This window comes from Schistocerca gregaria, chromosome 2, assembly GCF_023897955.1.
Source record: "Schistocerca gregaria isolate iqSchGreg1 chromosome 2, iqSchGreg1.2, whole genome shotgun sequence".
NCBI lineage: Eukaryota > Metazoa > Arthropoda > Insecta > Orthoptera > Acrididae > Schistocerca > Schistocerca gregaria.
In genome coordinates, this window is record NC_064921.1 from 686690704 (window position 1) to 686717332 (window position 26629).

Consider the following 26629-nt stretch of genomic DNA (forward strand, 5'->3'; position numbering starts at 1 on the left):
CTTTTCTAAATCGCTTTGCAACTGATACTGGTCTTCGGATGACCTTCCTAGACGGTAAATTACAGCATCATCTGCGAACAACCTAAGAGAACTGCTCAGATTGTCACCCAGGTCATTTATGTAGATCAGGAACAGCAGAGGTCCCCGAATGTTTCCCTGGGGAACACCTAATACCACTTCAATTTTACTCGATGATTTGCCGTCTATTACTACGAACTGCGACCTTCCTGACAGGAAATCACGAATCCAGTTGCACAACTGAGACGATACCCGCAGCTTGATTAGAAGGCGCTTGTGAGGAACGGTGTCAAAAGCTTTCTAGAAATCTAGAAATGCGGAATCAACTTGAGATCCCCTGTCGATAAAGGCCATTACTTCGTGCCAATAAAGAGCTAGCTGCGTTGCACAAGAACGATGTTTTCTGAAACCATGCTGCTTACGTATCAATAGGTGATTCATAATGTTTGAATACAATATATGCTCCAAAACCCTACTGCAAACCGACGTCAATGATATAGGTCTGTAGTTCGATGGATTACTCCTACTACCCTTCTTAAACACTGGTGCGACCTGCGCAATTTTCCGATCTGTAGGTACAGATCTATCGGTGAGCGAGCGGTTGTATATGAGTGCTAAGTAGGGAGCTATCATTAGTTTCTATTGATGCTTCATAGACTTAAAGATGAAGAATGGTCTGTCCTCGTCCTTCCTATGAAAGACTCTGAAAGAAAAAAGAAAGGAGGAAAGAATAAATAAAAAAGCTGTTCATAGTTATAATCCATTCGTTTCCCTTTTTGTTTCATGTAGAGGTATTAACCAAACGTCTGCTCTTATTTCTGTGTTTCGCTTTCGAGCTCGACTGGTGTACGCTGCCACGTATCAGAGGATTCTCATTCCTGAACATTACAGCTAAGAGTAAAACTGTTTCATAAAATTTCGGAGGAGTCTCTTTCCTTACATTACTTTGTCAGATAAATCAAAGAGTATCATTCATGAAGATAATTTTTCTGTAACTCATGTTGAAATTCGATTTCGTCTTCATGCGTTGTACTTCGCCCTAAGTACACTCCTGGAAATGAAAAAAAGAACATTTTGACACCGGTGTGTCAGATCCACCATACTTGCTCCGGACACTGCGAGAGGGCTGTACAAGCAATGATCACACGCACGGCACAGCGGACACACCAGGAACCGAGGTGTTGGCCATAGAATGGCGATAACTGCGCAGCATTTGTGCACCGCCGCCGTCAGTGTCAGCCAGTTTGCCGTGGCATACGGAGCTCAATCGCAGTCTTTAACACTGGTAGCATGCCGCGACAGCGTGGACGTGAACCGTATGTGCAGTTGACGGACTTTGAGCGAGGGCGTATAGTGGGCATGCGGGAGGCCGGGTGGACGTACCGCCGAATTGCTCAACACGTGGGGCGTGAGGTCTCCACAGTACATCGATGTTGTCCTAAGTGGTCGGCGGAAGGTGCACGTGCCCGTCGACCTGGGACCGGACCGCAACGACGCACGGATGCACGCCAAGACCGTAGGATCCTACGCACTGCCGTAGGGGACCGCACCGCCACTTCCCAGCAAATTAGGGACACTGTTGCTCCTGGGGTATCGGCGAGGACCATTCGCAACCGTCTCCATGAAGCTGAGCTACGGTCCCACACACCGTTAGGCCGTCTTCCGCTCACGCCCCAACGTCGTGCAGCCCGCCTCCAGTGGTGTCGCGACAGGCGTGAATGGAGGGACGAATGGAGACGTGTCGTCTTCAGCGATGAGAGTCGCTTCTGCCTTGGTGCCAATGATGGTCGTATTCGTGTTTGGCGCCGTGCAGGTGAGCGCCACAATCAGGACTGCATACGACCGAGGCACACAGGGCCAACACCCGGCATCATGGTGTGGGGAGCGATCTCCTACACTGGCCGTACACCTCTGGTGATCGTCGAGGGGACACTGAATACTGCACGGTACATCCAAACCGTCATCGAACCCATCGTTCTACCATTCCTAGACCGGCAAGGGAACTTGCTGTTCCAACAGGACAATGCACGTCCGCATGTATCCCGTGCCACCCAACGTGCTCTAGAAGGTGTAAGTCAACTACCCTGGCCAGCGAGATCTCCGGATCTGTCCCCCATTGAGCATGTTTGGGACTGGATGAAGCGTCGTCTCACGCGGTCTGCACGTCCAGCACGAACGCTGGTCCAACTGAGGCGCCAGGTGGAAATGGCATGGCAAGCCGTTCCACAGGACTACATCCAGCATCTCTACGATCGTCTCCATGGGAGAATAGCAGCCTGCATTGCTGCGAAAGGTGGATATACACTGTACTAGTGCCGACATTGTGCATGCTCTGTTGCCTGTGTCTATGTGCTTGTGGTTCTGTCAGTGTGATCATGTGATGTATCTGACCCCAGGAATGTGTCAATAAAGTTTCCCCTTCCTGGGACAATGAATTCACGGTGTTCTTATTTCGATTTCCAGGTGTGTATTTATAACTTCTACTTCTTCCACTATTTTCCTGTTTATTACAAGTTTGAGCTTATTTTTGCCATAAAATGCCTTCTTATAGTGGTGTACAATGAGGTGACAAAGATGATGGCAGTAGTAGCCCGTACACAAGGTGTAAGAGGGTAGTGCACTGGCGGAGCCGCCATTTGTACTCAGATTATTTAGGTGCAACGTGTCCGACGTGATTACGGCCACACGACGGCATTTAACAGACTCTGAACACGGAATGGTAGTAGGAGCTAGGTGCCTGGGACGTTCCTTTCCGGAAATAGTTAGACATTTCACTATTACGAGATCCGCAAAGGTAAGAGTGCACTGTGCACTGAGAATACCGAATTTCAGGCATTGCCTCTCATCATGAACACCGCGTCCACCCCCGGTGGCTGAGTGATCTGCGCCACAGAATGTCAATCCTAAGGGCCCAGATTCGATTGCCTACTGGGACGGAGATTTTCTTTGCTGAGGGACTGGTTGTTGTGTTGTCCTGATCATCATCATTTCATCCATATCGACGCGCAAGTCACCGAAGCGGCGTCAAATCGAAGGACTTGCACCCGGCGAACGGTCTACCCGACGGGAGGCCCTCAGAACGCGATGGACACCGCAGCAGCCGACGGCCTTCATTTGACCACAGGCGACAGCGACGTTTCTGTAGAGTTGTCGGTGCTAACAGACAAGCAACGCTACCTGAAATAACGGCAGAAACCAGTCTGAGACGTACGAAAAGCATTTGCTTTAGAACAGTGGGGTAAAATTTCGCGTTGATGGCTTATGGCGACCGACGTGAGTGCCTTTGCTGAAACCAAAACATCACCTGCAGCACCTCTCCCGGGGTGGTGGCCGTATCGGTTGGATCGTCGACGACCGGAAAACCGTGGCCTGCTTAGGACAGACAGTCTTGAGTCCAGTTGGTAATAGCTGATGGTAGGGTTTGAGAGTGGCGCAGACCTCACAAAGCTATGGTTCCAAGGCATCAAGGCACAGCTCTTGCTTGTGGTGGCTCCATAATGGTGTGGGCTGTGCTTACATGGAACGGACGGGATAATCTGGTCCAACAGTACCAATCTTTGACTGGAAAGTGTTATGTTAGGTTACTTGGACACCATCTGCGGCCTTTCAGGGATGAAAATGCTCCTTTTCACTGGGCCACAATTGTTCGTGACTGGTCTGACGGAAGGTGTGGACAATTCGAGCGAAGGATTTAGCCCCACAGATCGCCCGACATGACGCGCATCGAACATTTATTGGAGATGACTTCGTGCGCAAAATTCTTTATCGGCTGTACTTTGGCAATCATGGATGGCTACAGAGGCAGCATGGCTCAGTATTTCTGTAGGGGACTTCCAACGGCTTCTTGAGTACTTGGTACGTCGAGCTACTGCATTAAGCCAGGCAAAAGAGGGTCCGACACGATATTAGGGGATATCTCATGGCTTTTGTCACCTCAGGGCAGTTCTTATGGGGAGATCCGCGTCTAAGCCTCTTACCCCACTGTTGTCCTGAGTTCATCTCGCTATTGCATGTCCTACAGTTTCAACTGTGTGTGCGATCTGTCTGTTTGATGTCACCCATGTCAATTATTCGATCTTTCTCAGTCAGAAAGATGGTGATAAGGTGTACGCTCTCTTCCTCTGGACATGCCATGTTGCGATCTCCACCTGAATAGTTCCAGTAACGTTAGAAACATCCAACAGTTGTCATGTACTCACATCATTCTTTATCTGTAAGACTGGTTTGTTTTGTGTACTTAACTTCATATAAGGATGAAATGTCAGAGTCGTGGACATAATGCAGTATTGGTTTGGTAGGACAGTACCAACTGTTTGGCCAAGGAGGTTCTAGACGCTTCATCCTGGAACCGCGCGACCGCTACGGTCGCGGGTTGGAATCCTGCCTCGGGCATGGATGTGTGTGATGTCCTTAGGTTAGTCAGGTTTAAGTAGTTCTTAGTTCTAGGGGACTGATGACCTCATATGTTAAGTCCCATAGTGCTCAGAGCCATTTTTGAAATAACTGTTTGTCGTGTGCAACACTTTCCAATTTGTCAGTCACGGTCATATCTCGGTTAGCATGAATATCATGCCGTCTCTGAAATGAGTTAATGAGTAAGTGGCAGATTATTCTAAAAAATGTATCAGCAACAACTGAGAACTCATGTCTTATTTTCTTATAGTGAAACTCTCACGCTTTTGACAAGCTTTTCTCAACTTCGGAGGCAGGCGAACTACGTACCTCATGGGTCCGCACCGGTAAGTTGTTTTTCTCTTGGTCGGAAACTGTACGGCATTTTTGTATTTGCTGTGTCACACATTGATTTTCTAATATTTGTATTTTCCACGCGTCATTTACCTACCGCTTCCTCTAACGGAGTAACTTTTCGACTACTTGCATAGTAGAAACGTTAAGGAGACGGCACTGTAGGGATTAACGAACTTTAACGGTTTGTACTGGTAGTTCAGGGTGGATCTTCGTCAACTCAGCACAAATCAGCAGATATCGGCGCCAACACTACGAGCAGAGAGCTCGAAATGTTTGGTAGAAAACTCCACAGCTGTCGCGCAGTAAGCCCCGAGGCGTGTTTTGTATACAGCCTAATATTAGGCATTTAATTTCTGTTACTACTTTTTCTGCCTTCTGTGATTAACAAAATAAAAGTGGTGAATACCGAACAGCAGGCACCGCCTGTTGCCAATAAACCGGCCGAAATATAGTTTCAAAAAATAAAAGCCTTGAAAGAGTCCGCGGTTTAATTGAAAACACAACCAACGTACGTCGCTTTTTGTTTTTTATTTTATGGTACTTCCGGTCACCGCCATTAAAGCGTTGTAATTACTTTCCAAGTTCAATGAATATGCACATAATTTTGACGAAATAAAGATTTAAAAAGAACCTTGTTCCTAAATGTAAACATGCAGTTATCATTAAAGTAAATAATATGGTGATTGCTATTAAAAAATGAAATAAACGAGACTCAAAATTCAGAGGGACCAATTCAGTGTTGGCCTGAATAGCATCTGGAACTTCTCAGTCGATATTATTTTCTAAAAAACCTACATGTAAGTTAAGAACCTGCCGACGCACAACTCTCCTCATTCAGCGTTACATTTCAAAGGTATGTGGAAGTAAATCAATGTATACGTGTGAACCATAAAATAAATCTCTTACTGGCTGCTATCTTCAGCTACCACAAAGTTTTAATATTCGGAACAGCACATAGTAGACCGTGTTTCTAAATTTGCTTACAAAATCCTAGTATCTGTACAGGTCATGGGTTTGATAATAGTTTGAACAGACTGATGCAGACATATTGTTTTCCTGCTGTGTAAACACAAATGTATACAAGAAAAAAGTGTCACATTCTCCAGGCCTAAAAGGCGAAGATGGTAATTTAATTTAAGAATTAAATTGGTAACAATCCCCAGTGCTAACATTTCTTGCAGTACTGGAACGAGACATCAGTGGAGGAAGAGGCAGCGAGAGTTAAATGCGATGTGTTGACACTGTGCACTTAGTGTGTACTTTAGCAACGGGAATCGCTGCTACTTGAGTGAGTTGGTTACCAGCGCAATAGTTGACAGATTTACAATAAATGTGACCCACTCATTCATCCGGCAGACGAGGGAAAGTGGAACACATTGGTTTACATGATCGTCGGCTTATCAGTTACTATGTTTTCGTAAGTCTTTTACCCAATACCACGTCCGCGTGGTCATGTGAACAAGCCAGTATCGATATGAAATGAAGGTTTGGCTGCCGGATTTCAGCTCCCAAAATCGATTTTTGCTGCATGTTAACACTCCAATGCTTCTGGGTCATGAATGGTAATTGCTTTTTAAAATGTTAGCTAATGTGGGCGAACTGATTTTGTGTGCAATAAAGGAAAAGAAGAAATTATTAACTTCTTTTATTTAATGGAATGAAAAACATTACTGTCGCACTTTCGCTGAATGAAATAAATCTTTGCTTTAATCAATCTCTGGTATGGCGGCGACCACAGATTTTTATTTGCTAACCCACACACACACACACACACACACACACACACACACACACACACACACACACACACACACGTGTGTGTGTGTGTGTGTGTGTGTGTGTGTGTGTGTGTGTGTGTGTCTAGTTCCACACCTCCTCCTAAAAGTAGACCGATTGCAACCAGACTTGGTTCACATATCCCTTACTGTCAGCCAAAATAGCTGTGGGGGTAAGAACCAACTACGTATCACAGTTGAGTAGTTATGCCGTCGTAAACAATAAGATGCATGAAATACGGCCGCATCACGCATGACGTTGAAATTTATTACTTCTGTCCTACTAATTATACTCGCAATAAATTTTGTAGTGTCTACAAAAGAATATTATGGTACCATACATAGTTTAGGAGATATGACGTCATAAACAATGAGCTGCGTGAAAAACTTCGGCATTGTGCATGACATTAAAATTTATAACTTGTTTGCTGCTAACGCTGTTAGCAAACACATTTTGCGGTATCCTCATATGCCGCTAAATGAACCTACATCAATGTATCATTGTATGACACACAGTTCGACAGACGTGACTTCATGAACACTGAGATGCGTGAAAAAATGCCGCATCACGCATGAAGTTTAAATACATTTATTCTTCACTACTAAGATATTCCTGAAAACGAGCCATGGCAATCCCTGATATCTGGCAGCAATTTGATAGTTTTAAACTGTGAATCGCAATCGGCTGTAGGCGACAACAGTAGCCGCCTATAGAATTGTGAAAAGACGTTGCCCTAGAGACGTTTACAAACTGGCGTTGTAGACACGTGAAACAACTGCGCCCAGCGTACAGAAATTGTCCAGGGTATTACACTACAAACACACTTAATTTTTTGTTTTCATTTCTGATAGAAAATTGGCAAACTGAAAACCCGTACAAAGCCGGTTTTTCAGCTAGTTTTCGATAATTATGCACACGGTATTGCCAATGCGTCTTTACATATTCGGAAGTTTTCTAATCAATGAAAGGCTCCAAGTGATCACTCCGCTCATTATCCATAGCGCGAGTGATCTTTTAATATTATATTTAAGTGAGTGATATTTCAGAAACCCATTGCTTTATAATGATGTTTAGTAAAATAAACTAAGCCGAATTTTTTTCGCACTTATTACAACGTAATTGAGTCAGTCACTGCTGAACTTCAGACTTAACGCCACGCTTCTCATTCTCTTTCAAGAACTTATACCAAATCATGCCCAATGTGAGAGCGAAAGTATCGTTTTTGAGATATATAAGTGTTAATTTTCATCATAAATCTTTCTTCAGGATTTCAGAATCAACAGAATTTAATTAAGTACATCATGGTTCGTGTAGAATGAGTCGTTCACTTCATTGTCTTTCACACACTTGAACAGATATCTAGGCTACTTTACTTTTGACCTGAATTTTGCTGTCTCGGTTATCTTAAACAGGTACCCATTTTCGCCTCACACGAAGATATTCAGGAAGTTGTCGGTTGCAGGGCTAGCGATGTAACTTGAAGTTTCGACTCAGTCAGTCGCAATTACTATTTCCCTTTCCCGAATCGTAACTTAGTAACGTTTGAAAGAGACCCACGCCTCTTCAGTAGCTCACGCTGTCCACTTTGCATTGGGTGTTAAAGAAAGGAACTAAGACATCAGTAAAACATGACTCCCGAGTTGCCCTTGTAAAAATAAATGCATAAACGTTTCCAGTAACCACCACTAGCATCCAAAATTGAAATGTCAAACCTCGTCGCCATTGGTAAATATTATTGAGTCGCACGAAACTGGGCGTAATTAATAGAATAGTGTTTTAGCTTCTAAGCACATGGTGCGCTGTAGTTAAACTTGGAGCGCTTCATACACTCCAGAGCTACGAGCATATCATATACATTACGATTAAATAGCAGAATATGAAGCAACGTGGCAGCTTTTAATAAAAAATTATTTTTGTTTAATTTTAAGTATTAGTGAATTGTTAGTATTACAAGTAAACAGCGGAATAGGCTTTCGTTAGTGATCCTGAAGACTTGAAACAATAATGACAGCTTTTCACATTTTCGGACAACTGTCTGCATTTCCTTTGCCTTACTAAGCTGTGGTGTGGAACCGCGCGACCACTACGGTCGCAGGTTCGAATCCTGCCTCGGGCATGGATGTGTGTCATGTCCTTAGGTTCGTTAGGTTTAAGTAGTTCTAAGTTCTAGGGGACTGATGACCTTAGCAGTTAAGTCCCATAGTGCTCAGAGCCATTTGAACCATTTTTACTAAGCTGTGAGGCTTCTGTCGTGGCAATAGCTTTAGAAGTTTTCGGTTACTGAGCCAGAGATGAGCAGAATACATCAAATACGATCCTCTTCGAACGGCAGAAATATAAAAATCATAGTATGGGTCTCACTCCGAATTACTTCGAAGTTGTCTTACTTTTGACCTAGAAGCATCATGCGCTACAAATGAGGTAGTAGGCGCCAATAAATCAGCTCATGGCTTGGTATATATTATCTGATCAAAGTATCCGGACATATATTAGCGAACATTAACATGGGATGTCTCCACACTTCGCCCTTATGACGATTTCAATTCTGCTGGTGAAGCTTTCATTGCAGTGGCTGAATGACTGCGGTGGAATGGCATCACTTTCTTCCGCAAGAGACGAAATTAGATAACGTAGCGATGTTGGACTCAGGGGTCTGGATCAAAGTCGACTTTCTGATTCATCCCCAAGGTGATGAGGCCCCTCCACGCCCGCACCGACGTGGTGACCAAACCAAAAGTTCTACTGTCACCTCCGTAAACATGTTAGTTGTATAGTAAGTGGAACACAGGATGCTGGGCTGTGATGTTATCCGTGCGTCTGGGTAGGACAACGCATTAACACGGTCCATCAGGTGATAGATAGTGGACGAGACGCGAGTGAGGGTAGCGATTTGAAGAGCAGAGGGGAAAAAGTGCCATGGCTCGTGCCGTGGGAAAAAAAACCTTTGCGACAGTGGGATGGGTAGTAAGAGCAGTAGTGGTTTACTAGCTGCGATAGTTCATGCAAGGTTGGAATTGTTAGTATAGTATCATGCATCATTATCGTGACAAGCGATGGCGATGTGTCCCAGTTGCTGCTGCTGCTACATTCCTGGAACAATCAAGATCGTCAGTAGTGGGAGATCGGCCATAGATCATCTCACTGTGTGGGGGATGTGTGAAGCTTGTCTGCATGCAGAGTACGGTACAGCTTCCCTGTGTGGTGCCAGTTTTCCGGCAGTTTGTTTCAGCTGGATATCCAGTAATGGCGTCTAATTAACAGGGACTCGCCTGTACCGTTATGTTTGCGTATGCTTGGCCATAGATGTTATGTCCTTACAAGTATGTCTTTTGGTCTTTTATATGTTTCCATCTATGGTTGTGGTCGTAGTTCCCCAGATTCAGAATAAACGGGTTCTGCGAATGTCTGGAGTTCCTGTATAGTCTTGTGGTGAGTTTGTGGATTACCTCCTTGAGAGTCTCAAGTCGGTATTCCCGGTGAAGGTCCGCGATGCGTGTGTATCGTGGAGCATTGCTTATGATTTTTAGTACTTTGTTTTGTATGAGCTGCAGACGGCGCAGGCGTGTAGGACCAGCGTATCCCCAGACAGGGGCTGCGTACGTCATGAGGGGTCGGATAAGTGTCATGTTCATGCACCTCGACACCCGTCTGTTCAGTGTGCTACGCCTGTTGAACGTAGGATAGAGCTGTTTGAGCCACGCGCTTGCTCGGTTAGTCATGTGTTGTATGTGGTCACCCCAGATTAGTTTCCGATCCAGCCAGACACCGAGGTATTTGACTTTCTCGCGGAAACGTATTGGACGTGCTTGTAGAGTTATTGGTGTGCAGTAGCGGTGTTTGCGCAGTTGGCTTCAGCTTGAGACTCAGGGCAGGCTCAAAAATGGTTCAAATGGCTTTAAGCTCTATGGGACTTAACATCTGAGGTCATCAGTCACCATGACTTAGAAGCGCTTAAACCTAAGTAACCTAAGGACATCAGACACATCCATGCCCGAGGGAAGATTCGAACCAGCGACCGTAGCAGCAGCGCCGTTCCGGAGTGAAGCGCCTAGAACCGCTCAGCCACAGCGGCCAGCTTCAGGGCAGTCCAGTTCGTTTAAGGAATGTTATTGTCCACAAACCACTGGCTCGCAAATGCAGCTTTATGACAGGTTGCATTTTAATGCTGACAAGAATAGTCGTCGTCTCCGAAAGGTTGTCCTGCTATGCAGAGTGACAGTGCAAAAATGCGTTCATATCCTTCCGTACTTAACGTTTTCTTAAGCGCAATGAGGGGAACAAACCCTAACCATGAAAAATACCACCAGTAAAAAGTACCTCACTATTGGTTCTACCCGTGATGGCAGGTACCGTTATCCAGAAATTCGTCAAACGCTAACAGTTTTAGCGAACTGCCCCGAGTGTATCCCATTGTGTAATCCACTGTTACACGACGCCAAACGTAGCTTAGCAGTGACTGCAAAAATGCGTGGATTATAAGCAGCTGCTCGACCATTTTACCCCATTCTTTTTCGCTTCCTCCGGTCATTTGTTGCACTAGGTGGACTTCTGGCAGCCCTTTCGAACTCGCTTATTCGCGAAGTCCAGAGAGAAGCGTCACGCTACAGAGTGCATAGCTTCTTTCTCGCCGCCACAAATTGTCCTTTATGAAACATTAACGGCAGAATCAGCCCACGCTTCTGGCATCGACATCCTCCGGTTCCCTTAGTCCAGTAATCGGATTACGACCATAGCTAACGGTTGATCCCGATTGATCCGTCACGTCCACCACGGACGCATTGTTTGCCAAGACTAGCCCCCTTTCTACGTGGCATCGCCATCCGGTTCCCCTAGTCCAGGAATCGGATTCCGACCATAGCTAACGATTGATCCGGCACGTCCACCACGGAAGCATGTGGGCGAGCGTCATTCTTTTGGAAATCACCGCCCCTGTTCATGTACGCCAACACAACAAGTCGAGTCACCAGATTAACGCACAAATTTGCAGTCAGGGTGCGTGGGATAACTACGAGAGCGCTCCTGCTGTCATACGAAATCGCACCCCAGACCATGACTCCAGGTAGAGGTCTGGTGTGTCTAGCAGAGGTTGGATGCAGGCCCCCCAAATGGCCTCCTAACAAATACACGGCCATCTCTCTCTCCGAGGCAGAACCAGCTTTCATCAGAAGACACAAGATACCTCTACCCTGCCCTCCGATGATGCCTGACACCACTGAAGTCGAACTGGTGCTGGTTGCGGGTCAGTGGAATGCACGCTCTGGCTCGGGGCTGTCTTTGAAGTAACCGATTTGTAACAGTTCGTCATGGCAGTGTGGCCGTCCGGAGCCCGGTCTTCTTGCGATAGTACATTCCCGTGACCACCTCTGCCAGCAGTCAGGCACACTGGATGTATTACTGCCATCCCTTTTTGCAGCACCGCAGAAGGGACACACAGCGTCTCGTAGTCCCACAACGTCTTTCAAACACAGTGAGGTGCTTATAACGGCGTCTTTGTCACCTTAAAAGTATTCTTGACTAACATCAGGTCACCACGTCCAATCTCAAACGTAACTAATTCTCACGACGGGAACAGTGTGTAATTAAAGGAAACATGATTTATATTCTCATATGTCCTTTATACGATAACTTAATTCGTAAGGTTGAACAGCCCCACTTACGCTGGCCGTGGAACTCTAACGTGATTTTTTTTCACTGCAGGAGGCTTGAACTAAAGTGTTCGCGAAACCGTTAGCAATTCAAAAAATTGCTTTAGAAGTATTCAGGAAACTGCCCGCAAACTACCCGCGCAAAAATTCTGCAGTCGCCTCGTGGCAAAGCGAAGCGCGGCCCAGGCGTGCTTCAAAGCCGAGCCGCCCGCGCCCGCCAACGGCGGTTGACTCGGCGGCCGCTTTGAGCGCCAGCTTTCCACTTTTCCCTAAAAGTTGTCGCGACAGGAGCGCGTAACCTGGGCCCACCACCTGCGGCTGCCGGGTCAAAGCGATGTGCTCGCAAAAACAAGGCAGAGCCGACCGTGCATCTCATTAACGGAGCCGCCAGAACAGAACGGAGGAGAACAGCTAACGAGGCAGGCGCGCTACGAGGGGTGATTTCTCTCGGCCTTAATCACCACACCTCTGCGACTCTATTCTCTCCTGGCGGCACGTTCTCCTTCTGTTTTGTTCCCCTGTCCTCTCGATAGATATATAGTCCCCGTGTCTCTCACCGTCTCTGTTACCTTTCCTAGTGCCAGTCGCAAAAGCTTTGCTTCACTAATTGCTCTCACCGAGATAACGCCGAATGTTGTGAGCTGAGTGTGTGAAAGTGCCACATCACGAGATTTCCGAATGCGTCGCAGCGCTAGAAGCGGTGTACATTGAAAGGTAATAAAAAAATATTCGGAGGTCACCTGTGTGACAGCCGTTTTTGTCCTTGGAGACCAGCACCAGACGCAGATCTAAAACCGACTGGCTTTTTACTGTCGAGAAGTCGATTGGAAAGTTGAACTGTCGAGAGAGGAGGAGAAATAGCGAAACGCTGTAGGTCGGAAATTGACAGGAAGGCATGAGACTTAACTGCTAAGGTCATCATTCCCCTAGAACTTAGAACTACTTAAACCTAACTAACCTAAGGACATCACACACTTCCATGCCCGAGGCAGGATTCGAACCTGCGACAGTAGCGAGATTTGTGTGTGATTTGACGTATTTTGTGTAATGATTTCGTTTCATGTGTGGTTATGTTTTTTGAAGACAAGAAATTGGAACTAAATTTAACTTTTGAGCATAAAATATTGTCATCATACACGGCAAGACAAAAAAGAGTGCGACACATCATGAAGGAGTTGCGGGAACTGGTCACAAATTGGCATTCATAGAGGTGCCGACAGAAAACGCAACTTTGGAGGCCGATGGGTGAATGTGGGACGCTGCAGTAGCAGTTTCATCACACAGCTGGCAAGGGCAGTAAACAGGGGACATGCCACTACCACGCGGTAGAGTCTGTGTACTCAGCTCTAACTATGCATCGCAGACAGGCGCGTGAACAATACATGCAGCATCTGAGATGTCAGGATTTGAGACAGGGAATTTAGTTGGGCTCAGAGAAGCTGGTCGGAGTAATTGGCGAATCGCTCGACATTTGAATAGGAGCGATGCCTCTATTCGACATGGCGCAGTGCTTAGCACACTGGACTCGCATTCGGGAGGAGGACGGTTCAATCCCGCGTCCGGCCATCCTGATTTATGTTTTCCGTGATTTCTCTAAACAGCTCCAGGCAACTGCAGAGATGGCTCATTTGAAAGGGCACGCTGACATCCTTCCCTAATCCGATGAGACCGATGACCTCGCACTTTGGTCTATTCCCCCAAACAACCCCCCAACCCAACCCAATCCCCTCTAAACGACAATGTTGACAGGGATGAGTGAACCGCGGCAGAAAACACCGTCAAGGAGGAAGTAGTCGATGTAGATACACGACAGAACTTGAGAACCGAGCAATCGTCATACAGGCACTAAGAGTCCCGGATTCCTCATTGACATCGATCCGACTTTCAGCTCGAGCTTCAGTGACAACAACAACAATTAATAAGTAGTTCACAGTAACCGGTCCGAGCTCACAGAATACTTTGCGCCGTGTACCATTGACTTCTGCACGCCAACAAGCCCTGTTTGCAGCGGTGACGGGGACTTTCGGAATGGAATCTTATTGACTGAAGTAGAACTGTTTTCAGTGATGAGTCCCGCTTCGAACTGAGCCCTGCTGATGTGCCTGGAGCCATTTCTTTTCATAGCTGAACTCCTTCTGTAGTCATCGGCTGCACCCTCACAGCACAGCGATACATCGACAATATTCTAAAGCCCGTTTTGTTGCCCTTCATGGAAAGCCACCCTCGGCATACATTTTAGCAAGATAATGCTCACCTGCACACGGTAAGAGTTTCTACTGCTTGTATTCGCGCTTACGAAACCTTACCTTGACTAGCAAGGTCATCGGATTTCTTCCCAGCTGAGAACGTTTGGAGTTTTATGGACAGGGCCCTCCAACAATCTCGATTTTGACGATCTAACGGGCCAATTGGACAAAATTTGGAACGATATCCCTTAGTATGCAATCGACCAACTCTATCAATTGATGCTACGTCGAATAGCTCCTTGAATAAGGTGTGAATATCGCGTTGCTGACTCGATCAGTTTGTGAAGCACTTTCTCTAGAATAAATCATCCCATTGTTCAGAAATTGTCATCATTTGTTTGTCTTTGCGTGTACATCTCATCTTCTGATTTCAGTCACATTCAGGTAACACAAGGGTTCTATTTCTGATATTAAAGTGTGTGCTTCTAAGCCATCAAATATGTAAACAAAATATCGTTGTCAGGGATTTTATATATATATATATAATTCATGGCAAACACAGGGACGTCATAGAGAAATACGGGTATGTTGCCGAAGCCAGTAGTGATGGAACGTGACAATTTCTTGTTCAGTAGCAGGTGGGAAGAATCAGACGTCGTTAGGTTGTCATAAGGATCACCTGCAAGAAACTCGAACGGCGACAGCCGGTCGTTGCCTCGGCAGTGAGCCTTCACGCTTCCCTGAGTCAGGTGCATCGAGTTTACAACAGTGGTGTTAGGCGTAATTTGTGTCAACCTTAATGAGTGTGTGTTTTGGCTGACAAGTAACCGTCTCTGTCATATTCCCTAGCACAGTGGAACTTATTAGTTCCTGTATTTAAACTGCCGTCAGACAAAACTACAGTGTTAATATAACAGTGAAAGTTTCTCATATTATTTTAATTTTTCCAGACTCCTATTCATAGCGGAATGAATTTTAAATGCGAACGCTTTTCCTTAGGATTTGCAATCATTGTTAATGATATCGAATAAAATAACAAGATTACTGTTACGAATCACTACTTATTTACACAACGCATTTCGAAGATTTATGTTGTTTAATATGGAATATGTAAATATATTGTGTAAGTAAATGTCGTGTGACTAGGACCGCTCGCCCGGTGCAAGTCTTTCTATTTGACGCCACTTCAGCGATTTGCGCCTCACTGGGGATGAAATGATGATGATAACACAACACCCAGTCCCCGAGCGGAGAAAATCTCCGACCCAGCCGGACCCGTGTAATAATGCATGTGACTTAATACGTCAGATAAAGACGTCTGCGATCACCGGAGAAAGTGCCACAAATAATTTATGAGTCGTAACGGAACACATATATGTTTGCTTGATTTGGTGGACTTTTATAAGCTGATCACATTCCTGAGTGGTCAACTGTCTTTCATTTTTATCTTATTGATTACGTATTCCTAGATTTCCAGAAGGCTTTTGACACTGTACCACACAAGAGGCTTGTAATGAAATTGCGTGCTTGTGGAATATCGTCTGAGTTACGTGACTGTATTCGACTTAACATCTGTGGTCATCAGTCCCCTAGAACTTAGAACTACTTAAACCTAACTAACCTAAGGACATCTTCACACATCCATGCCCGAGGCAGGATTCGAACCTGCGACCGTAGCAGTTGCGCGGCTCCGGACTGAGCGCCTAGAACCGCGAGACCACCGCGGCCGGCCTTGACTGTATTCATGATTTCATGTCAGAGGAGTCACAGTTCGTAGTAACTGACGGTAAGTCGTCGAGTACAACAGAAGTGATTTCTGGCTATGCCCAAGGTAGTGTTACGGGTCCTTCGCTGTTCCTTATCTATATAAACGATTTAGTAGACAATCTGAGCAGCAGTTTTAGATTGTTTTCAAGTGACGCTGGCGTTTATCGAGTAGTAAAGTCATCAGAAGATGAAAACAAATTGCAAAACGATTTGGATAACATATCTATAGGGTGCAAAAATTGATAATCGGCCCTAAATAACGAAAAGTGTGAGGTCATCCACACCATTGCTAAAGGGATTCCGTTAAACTTCTGTTACACGATAAATCAGTCAAATGTAAAGGCCGTAAATTCACGTAAATACCTAGGAATTAAAATTTCGAATAATTTAAATCGGAGGGAAAACACAGAAAATATTGTGGGGAAGGGTAACCAAAAACTGGGTTTTACTGGCAGGACACTTAACAAGATGTAACACATCTACTAAAGAGACTGCCTCTTTTATAATACTACTACGCGGTGTGGGATCCTTACCAGATAGGGTTGACGGAGTACATCGAGAAAGTTCAAGGAAGGATAGCACTTCGGGGTGGATATCATAAAAAAAAAAAAAGGCGTATTTCGTTGCGGCGGAATCTTGTCACAAAATTTCGTTCACCACCTTTCTCCTCCGAATGAGAAAATATTTTGTTGAAGCCGACCTACAGCAGGAGAAACGATCACCACGATAAAATAAGGGAAGTCAGAGCTCGTACGGAAAGATACAGGTATTCGTTTTTGCTGGCCGGAGTGGCAGAGCGGTTCTAGGCGATTCAGTCTGTAACCGCGCACCCGCTACGGTCGCAGGTTCCAATCGTGCCTCGGACATGGATGTGTGCGATGTCCTTAAGTTAGCTAGGTTTAAGTAGACCTGAGTTCTAGGGGACTGATGACCTCAGATGTTAAGTCCCATAGTGCTCAGAGCCATTTTTGAGCGTTTTTTCCGAGCGCTGTTCGAGAGTGGAATAATAGAGAATTATTGTCAAGGTGGTTCGATGATCCCTCTGCCAGGCGCCTAAATGTGATTTGCAGAGTATCGATGTAGATGTAGGTTACACGTTCACGGGTACTGAAGTTCTTATGCATATGTACCACAGATGGAACAAGATGACTTTTTCGGTTGGGAATTCTACATGCGTACATTTTTGTTTACAAACTGTATTATTTCTGAGCCAAGTAAAGCCGAGAATCGCTGCTGGCGAGCACTGAGAGCGCTAACTCACTTCAGCCAGTTCGTTCCCCGTGCCGACGGCGCCGTGTGTCGTGATGTCGGGTATCCCGCCTGCGTGCACGTCAACGCTAGCTGCCTCGCACCGTGAGCTGACGGCTTAGCGACTACTGTGCGCCCGGCAGCGCCGTGGGAAGCGCGCTGCGTGGCCGACCGCGTGTGACCTCTGCTCGCTTCCGGCCACACTGCCCACCGCCGGCCGCCTGCTTGCCTCGGCGACCGCTGTGGAACCTCGCATTCTGAGCACGTGGCTAGGAAGAACTTCAGTAGCGTAGGTAAGCGGGCTCAATGGGATGGTTACACACTCTCTGATGTCAATACAGGGTGGTCCATTGATAGTGACCGGGCCAAATATCTCACGAAATAAGCGTCAAACGAAAAAACTACGAAGAACTAAACTTGTCCAGCTTGAAGGGGGAAACCAGATGGCGCTATGCTTGGCCCGCTACATGGCGCTTCCATTGGTCAAACGATATCAACTGCGTTTTTTTAAAATAGTAACCCTCATTTTTTATTATATATTCGAATAGTACCTACAGAAATGTGAATGTTTTAGTCGGACCACTTTTTCCGCTTCATGATAGATGGCGCTGTGATAGTCACAAACATATGTCTCACAATTTTAGAAGAACAGTTGGTATGAGGAAAGTTTTTTTAAATTAAAATACGGAACGTAGGTACGTTTGAAAATTTTATTTCGGTTGTTCCAATGTGATACATGTACCTTTGCGAACTTATCATTTCTGAGAACGCATACTGTTACAGCGTGATTACTTACAAATACCACATCAATGCAATAAATGCTCAAAATGATGTCCGTCAACCTCAATGCATTTGGCAATACGTGTAACGACATTCCTCTCAACAGCTAGTAGTTTGCCTTCCGTAATGTTCGCACATACACTGACAATGCGTGCGCTGAAGCATGTTGTCAGGCGTTGTCAAAGGATCGCGATAGCAAATATCCTTCAACTTTCCCCACAGAAAAAAATCCGGAGACGTCAGATCAGGTGAACCTGCGGGCCATGGTATGGTGCTTCGACGACCAATCTACCCGTCATGAATATGCTATTCATTAACGATTCAACAGCACACGAGCTATGTGCCGGACATCCATCATGTTGGAAGTACGTCGCCATTCTGTCATGCAGGAAGCCTCTTGTAGAAACATCGGTAGAACATTACGTAGGAAATCAGCATACATTGCACCATTTAGATTGCCATCGATAAAATGGGGGCCAATTATCCTCCCTCCCATAATGCCGCACCATACATTAACCCGCCAAGGTCACTGATGTTCCACTTGTAGCAGCCATCGTGGTTTTTCTGTTGCCCAATAGTGAATATTATGCTGGTTACGCTACCTCTATTGGTGAATGACGCTTCGTCGCTAAATAGAACGCCTGCAGAAAATCTGTTATCGTCCCGTAATTTCTCTTTTGCCCAATGGTAGAACTGTTCACGGCGTTCAAAATCGTCGGCATGCAATTCCTGGTGCATAGAAATATGGTACGGGTGCAATCGATGTTGATGTAGCATTCTCAACACCGACGTTTCTGAGATTTTCGATTCTCGCGCAATTTGTCTGCTACTGATGTGCGGAATAGCCGCGACAGCTGCTAAAACACCTACTTGGGCATCATCATTTGTTGCAGGTCGTGGCTGACATTTTACATGTGGCTGAACACTTCCTGTTTCCTTAAATAACGTAACTATCCGGCGAACGGTCCGGACACTTGGATGATGTCGTCCAGGAAACCGAGTAGCATACATAGCACAGGCCCGTTGGGCATTTTGATCACAATAGCCATACATCAACACGATATCGACATTTTTCGCAATTGGTAAACGGTCCATTTTAACACGGGTAATGTATCACGAAGCAAATACCGTCCGCACTGGCGGAATGTTACGTGATACCACGTACTTATACGTTTGTGACTATTCGAACGGAATCTATCACAAAGCGAAAGAAGTGGTCCAACTAAAACATACATTTTTCTTTACGTACTATACGAATATGTAATAAAAATGGGGGTTCCTGTTTTAAAAAACGCAGTTGATATCCGTTTGAACTATGGCAGCGCCATCTAGCGGGCCAGCCACAGCGTCACCTCGTTTCCCCCTTCAAGCTAGACGAGTTTCGTTCTTTGTGGTTTTTTGGATTGACGCTTTTTTGTGAGATATTAGGCCCGGTCACGATCAATGGACCATCCTGTATATTTGGAACACCTTCTGTTTCTGTAGCCGAGATCACTAACGCACATACAGTAACTCACATAATTATTCGGAGCCTTCGCGAAACACTGGTCTCTCGGTTCAAAGGAAACAGTGCACACGCAACCTAGTTGTTAATATACCTGTTCACCAGATTCAACACCACGGTAAAATGTTTACTTTTAGAAAAAAGCTGAGAGCCGGTGCCCTTGGAACCCCCGTACGCTGTTATTGTGCTCTGCAGAGGTCGTGTGTAGAAGGAGCACGGACAGTGTGAAATTAACATTAAGTGAGGTTGTGTGCTGCGTACAGCTGAAGTAACGGTGGCCCGCGGAGGAAGAGGGAGCACATTCGAACAGCGGCAGATAGCAATTTTTCACAACGGCAAAGAAAAAAGTTGTCATAATATTGCAGAAATGTTACAAATGAAAAAAGTACAGTTCCCGATATAACAAGAAAATTCCTGGATTAAGATACAGTCTATCATAAGCGGGACGTTCAAGAACGTTTTCTGTGCGAGAAGAGTGTTATACGATCAGAAAAATAAAAAAGAGCCCCAAGTTAATTGCTCCAAAACTCACAACTGAGGTTGCATTCCGAAACAATGCAGAGGGTGCTTAGAAAAGTTAACTTCGACGGTTGTATAGCATGACTGAAGGCCTCCATAAGTAAAATACATCAAAGAAAGCGAATGCTGTGTGCCAAAGAGCTTGTTAGAGACGACAATAAGTGGTGGAATGACGTTATATTTGCTGACAAGACTAAATTCATCATATTTCAATCTGATGGGAGGATAACGGCTTGGCGGCTACCTAATACTGAGCTTCACGAGAAAAATCTCAAAACAACTGTGAAGTATGATGGTTGACACATGATGGTGTGGGGGTATATCTCGGCGAATGGAGTTGGTGAATTTGTTTTTATTGAAGGTAAAGTGGACCTATTTCAGTACCTCAGAATACTGGAGAAGAATTTGCAAAAGAGCTTCGGAAACATGGAGGTTGGGGAACATTTGAAGTTTGATGAAGATAACGATCCGAAAGATAATACCGGGAATGTGAGAAGGTGGTTACTGTTTACTGTCGAGAGGCACTTCATCAAACCCCAAAAAACACCGGTCAGATCTAAAGAATAGCTGACAAACGGACAGTAAAAGTAGTGACGGAAAATATCTCCCGAGTATACCCGGAAATTACTGGAGAGCACTCCAAGTCATCTCAGAGAAGTAATTAAGGTAAAGGATAGAAGAACAGTGAAGCTACCAGTAGGTGCTAAATGGCTGGACGTCCACGACTCTTCACAAAACGTGGGGTTCGGAGGCTTTTCTGCTCTGTAAAATAGGATATATGGTGATGTGTGGCATCTCTGCAGAAAGAGGACAAGGCCGGTGTACGCACGAGTGTTTCGCAGCACACCGTTCATCGTACATTGTTGAAACATGGAGCTCCGTAGCAGACCACCCCTACATGTTCATATGTTGACCCAAAGACGTGCCGGCCGCGGTGGTCTAGCGGTTCTAGGCGCTCAGTCCGGATCCGCGCGACTGCTACGGTCGCACGTTCGAATCCTGCATCGGGCATTGATGTGTGTGATGCCCTTAGGTTAGTTAGGTTTAAGCAGTTCTAAGTTCTAGGGGACTAATGACCACAGCAGTTGAGTCCCATAGTGCTCAGAGCCATTTGAACCATTTTGAACCCAAAGACGTCAATTACGATTACTATGGGCCCGGGACCATCGGAATTCAACCATCGATCAATGGAAACGTGTCGGCTCTTCGGGTGAATCACAGCTTTGCTGAACTAGGTCTATGGTCGTCTCCACAAACGCCGTCATCGGGATGAACGGCTCTTCTAAACGTGCAGCGCTCCAAGGACGCAGGCTGGTGGGAGCAGAAACATTCTCCTGCGCTTGCATGGGATCTGTGGCAGTATTCGAAGACGGGCTGATCGCTGCGAATCACATGCATCCTTTCAGCTTGATGTCTTCCCCGACGGCGATATCATCTGTCAGCAAAATAATTGTCCATGTGTCGAAACCAGAACCGTGCTAGAGTGGTTTAAGGAGCGTTATAGTGTAATCAGCCTTATTTCTCGGCTACCAAATTCGTCTGATGTAAATCGTGTGGACCCCATCTGGATCGCTATCGGATGTCACCACCGCGTACGCAAATCAGCGGCCCATTATTTACGCGAATTACACGACCTGTACATAGACATCTAATGCCACACACCTCCACATACCTACCAACAAACTGTCGGATCACTCATACACTAAATCAGTGACGTATTTAGGTCCAAAGACGGACAAACAAACTACTAAGCAGGGGGCATGATGTTTTGGATTATCGGTGTATTCGACTCGTAAAACTTCCCTTGCAATTTTCTCGAATTTCCAGAGTAGTACGAATTACTACTTAAGCATTATGTCGTCTTAAAAGATTAAGGTGGACAAAGTTTGAACGTCGTGGCCTCGCCTTCTTAGACTTTACTGAAAGCATACCTAGATTGGGGGGGGGGGGGGGGAAATCAAGTAAAATACATGAGCGTGAATGCAGTTTTGCCTCATTTCGACCTTCTTAGCTAACAATGGCTGGCAATATGTCTACTAAAATCCTGGAACATAGTCTTTCGATTTCTTATCTTTGCATGTTCGTATTGAGAGTAGCTGACCTGTGTTGACAAATTTCAACTGTCAGTGTGCCCCGTAGATGAAATCTATAGATCTAGAGATATGGCTATCCTTGAACCTTTTCAATTGTCCTGGGGGGGGGGTGTCTTTGAAATACAATCTAGCGCCTTTGTAGTGGAGAAGTCTAGCTTAATCCTGGAGCAGGTAAATCCTCTCATAACCACAGCTCTTGAACGCCATGGAAATTGCGATTCACCTCATCAGTCACGGCACAATGAAAATAATAATAATAATGATGAAAGAAAGGCGAGAACACGCAAACACGACAGACAACAATACACCTTGCATTAATCGCCAGTACATTTACACCACTGTTCTTGTGTGTACTCACATATGGGGGTTTACAATATCCCTCCTGTGTGGACGGCACCTTGACACATCACATGAATTCGAAAGCGGGCTATATGTTACAGGTATGTACGGCAACAAGCAAACACACCAACTTCCATCACGCCCCTAGTACTTCACCGGCAGGCGAAGTACCTGCAGAAGCAAATATATTGACTCAGTGTCGATATTCCTGGATCAGGAAACTCTTCGGGCACCAGAACACGTGAGTCTCTGTTAGACTAAACATAGAGTGTAACGATAGCTTTCGCTGCAGGTATAATTTTGCGTGAAGAGGAGTTTCCGAGCAATGGGATAACAAGAAAGACCTTCTCCTAATGAGCTGCACTGGCATCTGTGAGAAACGAAATCTCTATTATTCTTATACAGGTTTCACTGAAGGATTTTTATCATTCCTGTTACTGGTGTTATCCGTTAATACTGAAGACAAAGTACGGAAACATTGTAGCTGGAGAATCTTGATGAGTTGGTTTCTGTAAATTTTAACATCCGAAAAACAGTCGGTAATTCGTCACGTGTTCTGACTCACGTGGACGTTATTTCTTCCGCTATTCGTTCTTTATATTCTCTTATAACCGTTTTCAATGTGTTTTTCAACACCTTTTGAAAATATTACGTGTGAGAGTTTGTGAGACTTGCATTTTCGGTAACACGGGATCAGACATAATGTGCGTTCTCAGATCGACCATAAGTATCTTTAGACTGCAATCTAAACTCTCATTGTGTGTACTGCATTCGTCTTACTATATGTTTATTAGAAATTATTGCAACTGATTCCACGTCCCCTTTGCATACTCTTCCGCAATCATTGATCTGCCTTCCTCATGGTCGCACTTTCGTATTTTTGTAACAGACTCAGTTACGTAAATTGCACAGAGGTCCATAAATGTGCACTTTTGGAGAGCATGAGTTCACGAGACGCCGGACAGATGCACAATAGCGTTCTGTTGCGCATATTACACCGCGCAACATAATTAAAGCATCACTTTTTTGAAGCAGCGTAATTGTCTCCTGTCGCGACGCTAAGTTTGAAATTGGGCTCAAAAGTGCCAACAACGTTCCTGTGTAAAGGTACAAAAGCATGACGTCCTGAGACGTCACCCTCCGGCTCGGAGACGCTTCGAACAACAAGGTGTCGACACTTGTGAAAAAAGCCACAGCTCAGAAGTTCAAGTCAAGTGGATTAATGACGTCACATTTGCACCAAATTCCACCACAATGCTGTCGAACGCCATCGTGGATGTGTCTCTCGATTGGAAGGTCGTCACACCTCCACTTACCCATTTTTCACACTTTTTCACGCCTCTGAGGTGTTTTCTAACGGATGGACGAAGAAAACATTTCAGAGACATCGCGGTTCAAAATCGACCCCTTTCCTGGAGGCGTTGATTCCATTTTGAGGTCGAAAACGACAGTTCAGTGTGCTGAGCTACAGAACTGCATTCTTGATAACATTTGACACTGCTGGCACCTCACGGACGGTTTAACACTTCTCTAAGGGCATTTGGGGCCAGAAACCACACTGAACGTGACTGCGCCCCTTTGGAGTACAATGCGACCGTAATTTTTGCTCTTGTGTACAGGGTGGAATCACTAGACGCTGTTCAGAAGCATTCGAATGCAATCCAAACCAACAAAGGGTTCTTATGCTTTTTCAGCTCTCTAGTTTGGTGTTGTGCCGTGGCATGATTACAAAGTGGTGTACATTGATACACCCGCAAATGAAACGACAAAATGTCCTTTCAAGACTTCTCAGTTCGGCAACTCAGATCCACATATCCACCTTTGCTGAGCACTTTAAAAATGCACCTGAAGAGGGACAACTGTAATGAAGTTCTAGGTTCTTGCAGACAGGCAACACCTTCGACACTCCTTTGACTCTGGATGGCCGACCAGCAGGTGCAAAAGCAGCGGCGTAGGCTGCCTACAGGTGCATAAAACTGTCGTCATGGGTTCTGTTTCTACAGATGCATTCTTATGGTGCTCAACAAAGACGAACAGGTGGCACTGAGAATTTGCAAGGTTTTTCGAGTCCTGAAATTTTTTTTCTGTTGGCCACAAAAAGAGTAGCTCAAGATCATCGTGTCTGTTACGTCGAATCATAATACGACAACCTTGTACTACAAAGGATTAGACGAAGAAACAGAAGGAAAAAGAATTTTTTACACTCTCCTACTTATATTTCTGAGTTAATACTGCTTGCAGAATGAGCATGGTTCAGATGGTTCAAATGGCTCTGAGCACTATGGAACTTAACATCTGTGGTCATCAGTCCCATAGAACTTAGAACTACTTAAACCTAACTAACCTAAGGACATCACACACATCCATGCCCGAGGCAGGATCCGAACCTGCGACCGTAGCGGTCACGCGGTTCCCGACTGAATCGCCTAGAACCGCTCGGCCACAACGGCCGGCAGAATGAGTGTGCTATTCTTAACTGGCAGCACATTACTTAGAGTGAACAGAGCAATGAGCATCGCGTTGAATTTCAAGGGAAAGACATCACAATCGCAATGAAAACGATAAAAGAGAAATTCATAGAGGCAATAAATATGAGAAAACGAAACCTGAGTGTGCTGTAATTGCAACACGAAAAGGCGACGACAACGAAACAAGAAGGACAAAACTTCTAATTGTTTGTGGTAGTGGTATAAAACCCTCAAACATGTAAAACGGATTTCCATTTCAAGTGATTTTAAGGTAAATGAGAAGCTGCCCACAGCATCAGTGTCAAACGAATGCAGGATGTATTTGAGTGGTTCGGTTATTGACAGATCGAAATGGGTGCTAATGTGAAACGGAATGCTGTGATTGAAATAACAGATTCTCTTTGATCTCGATATGCGATCGCTCTGTAATAGCGTCAGACGTGCAGGAGTAGCAATGGTAAATATTCAGGGATCTGACAGAAACCGTGATTCGTAGTAAGAAAGTCGAGCAAACACGGGATCTAAAAGTCCTTCATCGTCGATACTCGAAATACTTATCGGTTACTGAATAAGTGTTCATAGCTCTTAAGATATGCATTTCAGAGCCAATGTTTACTAGAGTAATTTTTCTTGTTTTGGTCCATACTACCTCCTCACCAAATATGGAAAGCAAAAAACTTGTAGTAGAAGAGACTTGTTTGAGAGTATCGAAGATGAAAAAGTGCTCATAGCTCTTAACGTAAGCATTTTATAGCCGATATTTACTAAACTTTTTGTTTACAATGCTCGCCCCTGTCTTACCCCTGAATATCGACCATCAGTCCCGGGACACCCTTTATAAGTGGTTCTGCTTTGCCTTGGGCACTGGCCACATCTAAAGGTACCGACATCGCATACAGTATGCGTCAGCCACAAATAGGAGACGAAGTTCAAAATCTGTACATTCTCTCTCTCTCTCTCTCTCTCTCTCTCTCTCTCTCTCTCTCTCTCTCTCTCTCTCTCTCTCCCCATCTTCATATTGTCCAATTAGGACCACATAACAACTTCAGTTCTTGTTGGTTGTTTCCTAATTTTTTTCCTACTCCATCTTCTAATCATGTTTTCTTTCCCTTTCTTCTGTCCATGCTATTGCTGATTTCCTACTTTTATTGCCCGGAACCGCGGGACTGCTACGGTCGCAGGTTCGAATCCTGCCTCGGGCATGGATGTGTGTGATGTCCTTAGGTTAGTTAGGTTTAAGTAGTTCTAAGTTCTAGAGGACTGATGACCTAAGATGTTAAGTCCCATAGTGCTCAGAGCCATTTGAACCATTTTTGAACTCAACATTTAGTAATTTCTTACAATGTTTCTTTCTGCTGTTCCTGATTACTTGATGATGTTTCTTGGTACTTCGTTTTCCGCAATCCATGTTACTGTTGTCTTCTTTCTTCATTCAGTCGAAGTGTCCGAAAGTTACTGTCTTTACTACATTTTTTCCTATCTAATCATGTTATTTAACGCGATTTTCGATGTCTTGAAACAGTTTTAAATGGAACGA

The 26629-nt window shown here is 45.1% G+C and overlaps 1 protein-coding gene across 3 annotated transcripts in view; it reads right to left on the reverse strand.

The window, feature by feature from the left end:
- Window positions 1-26629, reverse strand: part of LOC126334765 (uncharacterized) — a 1160035-nt gene that overhangs the window by 777893 nt on the left and 355513 nt on the right. Inside the window, exon 1 of one of the 3 annotated variants that reach the window (XM_049997345.1) lies at window positions 17403-17474. The exons of the other annotated variants lie outside the window; for them this stretch is intronic. The gene's annotated coding sequence lies outside the window, so the exon portion shown is untranslated. Of the gene's footprint in view, window positions 1-17402; window positions 17475-26629 lie in introns of those variants that run through there. 3 annotated transcript variants of the gene reach the window in all.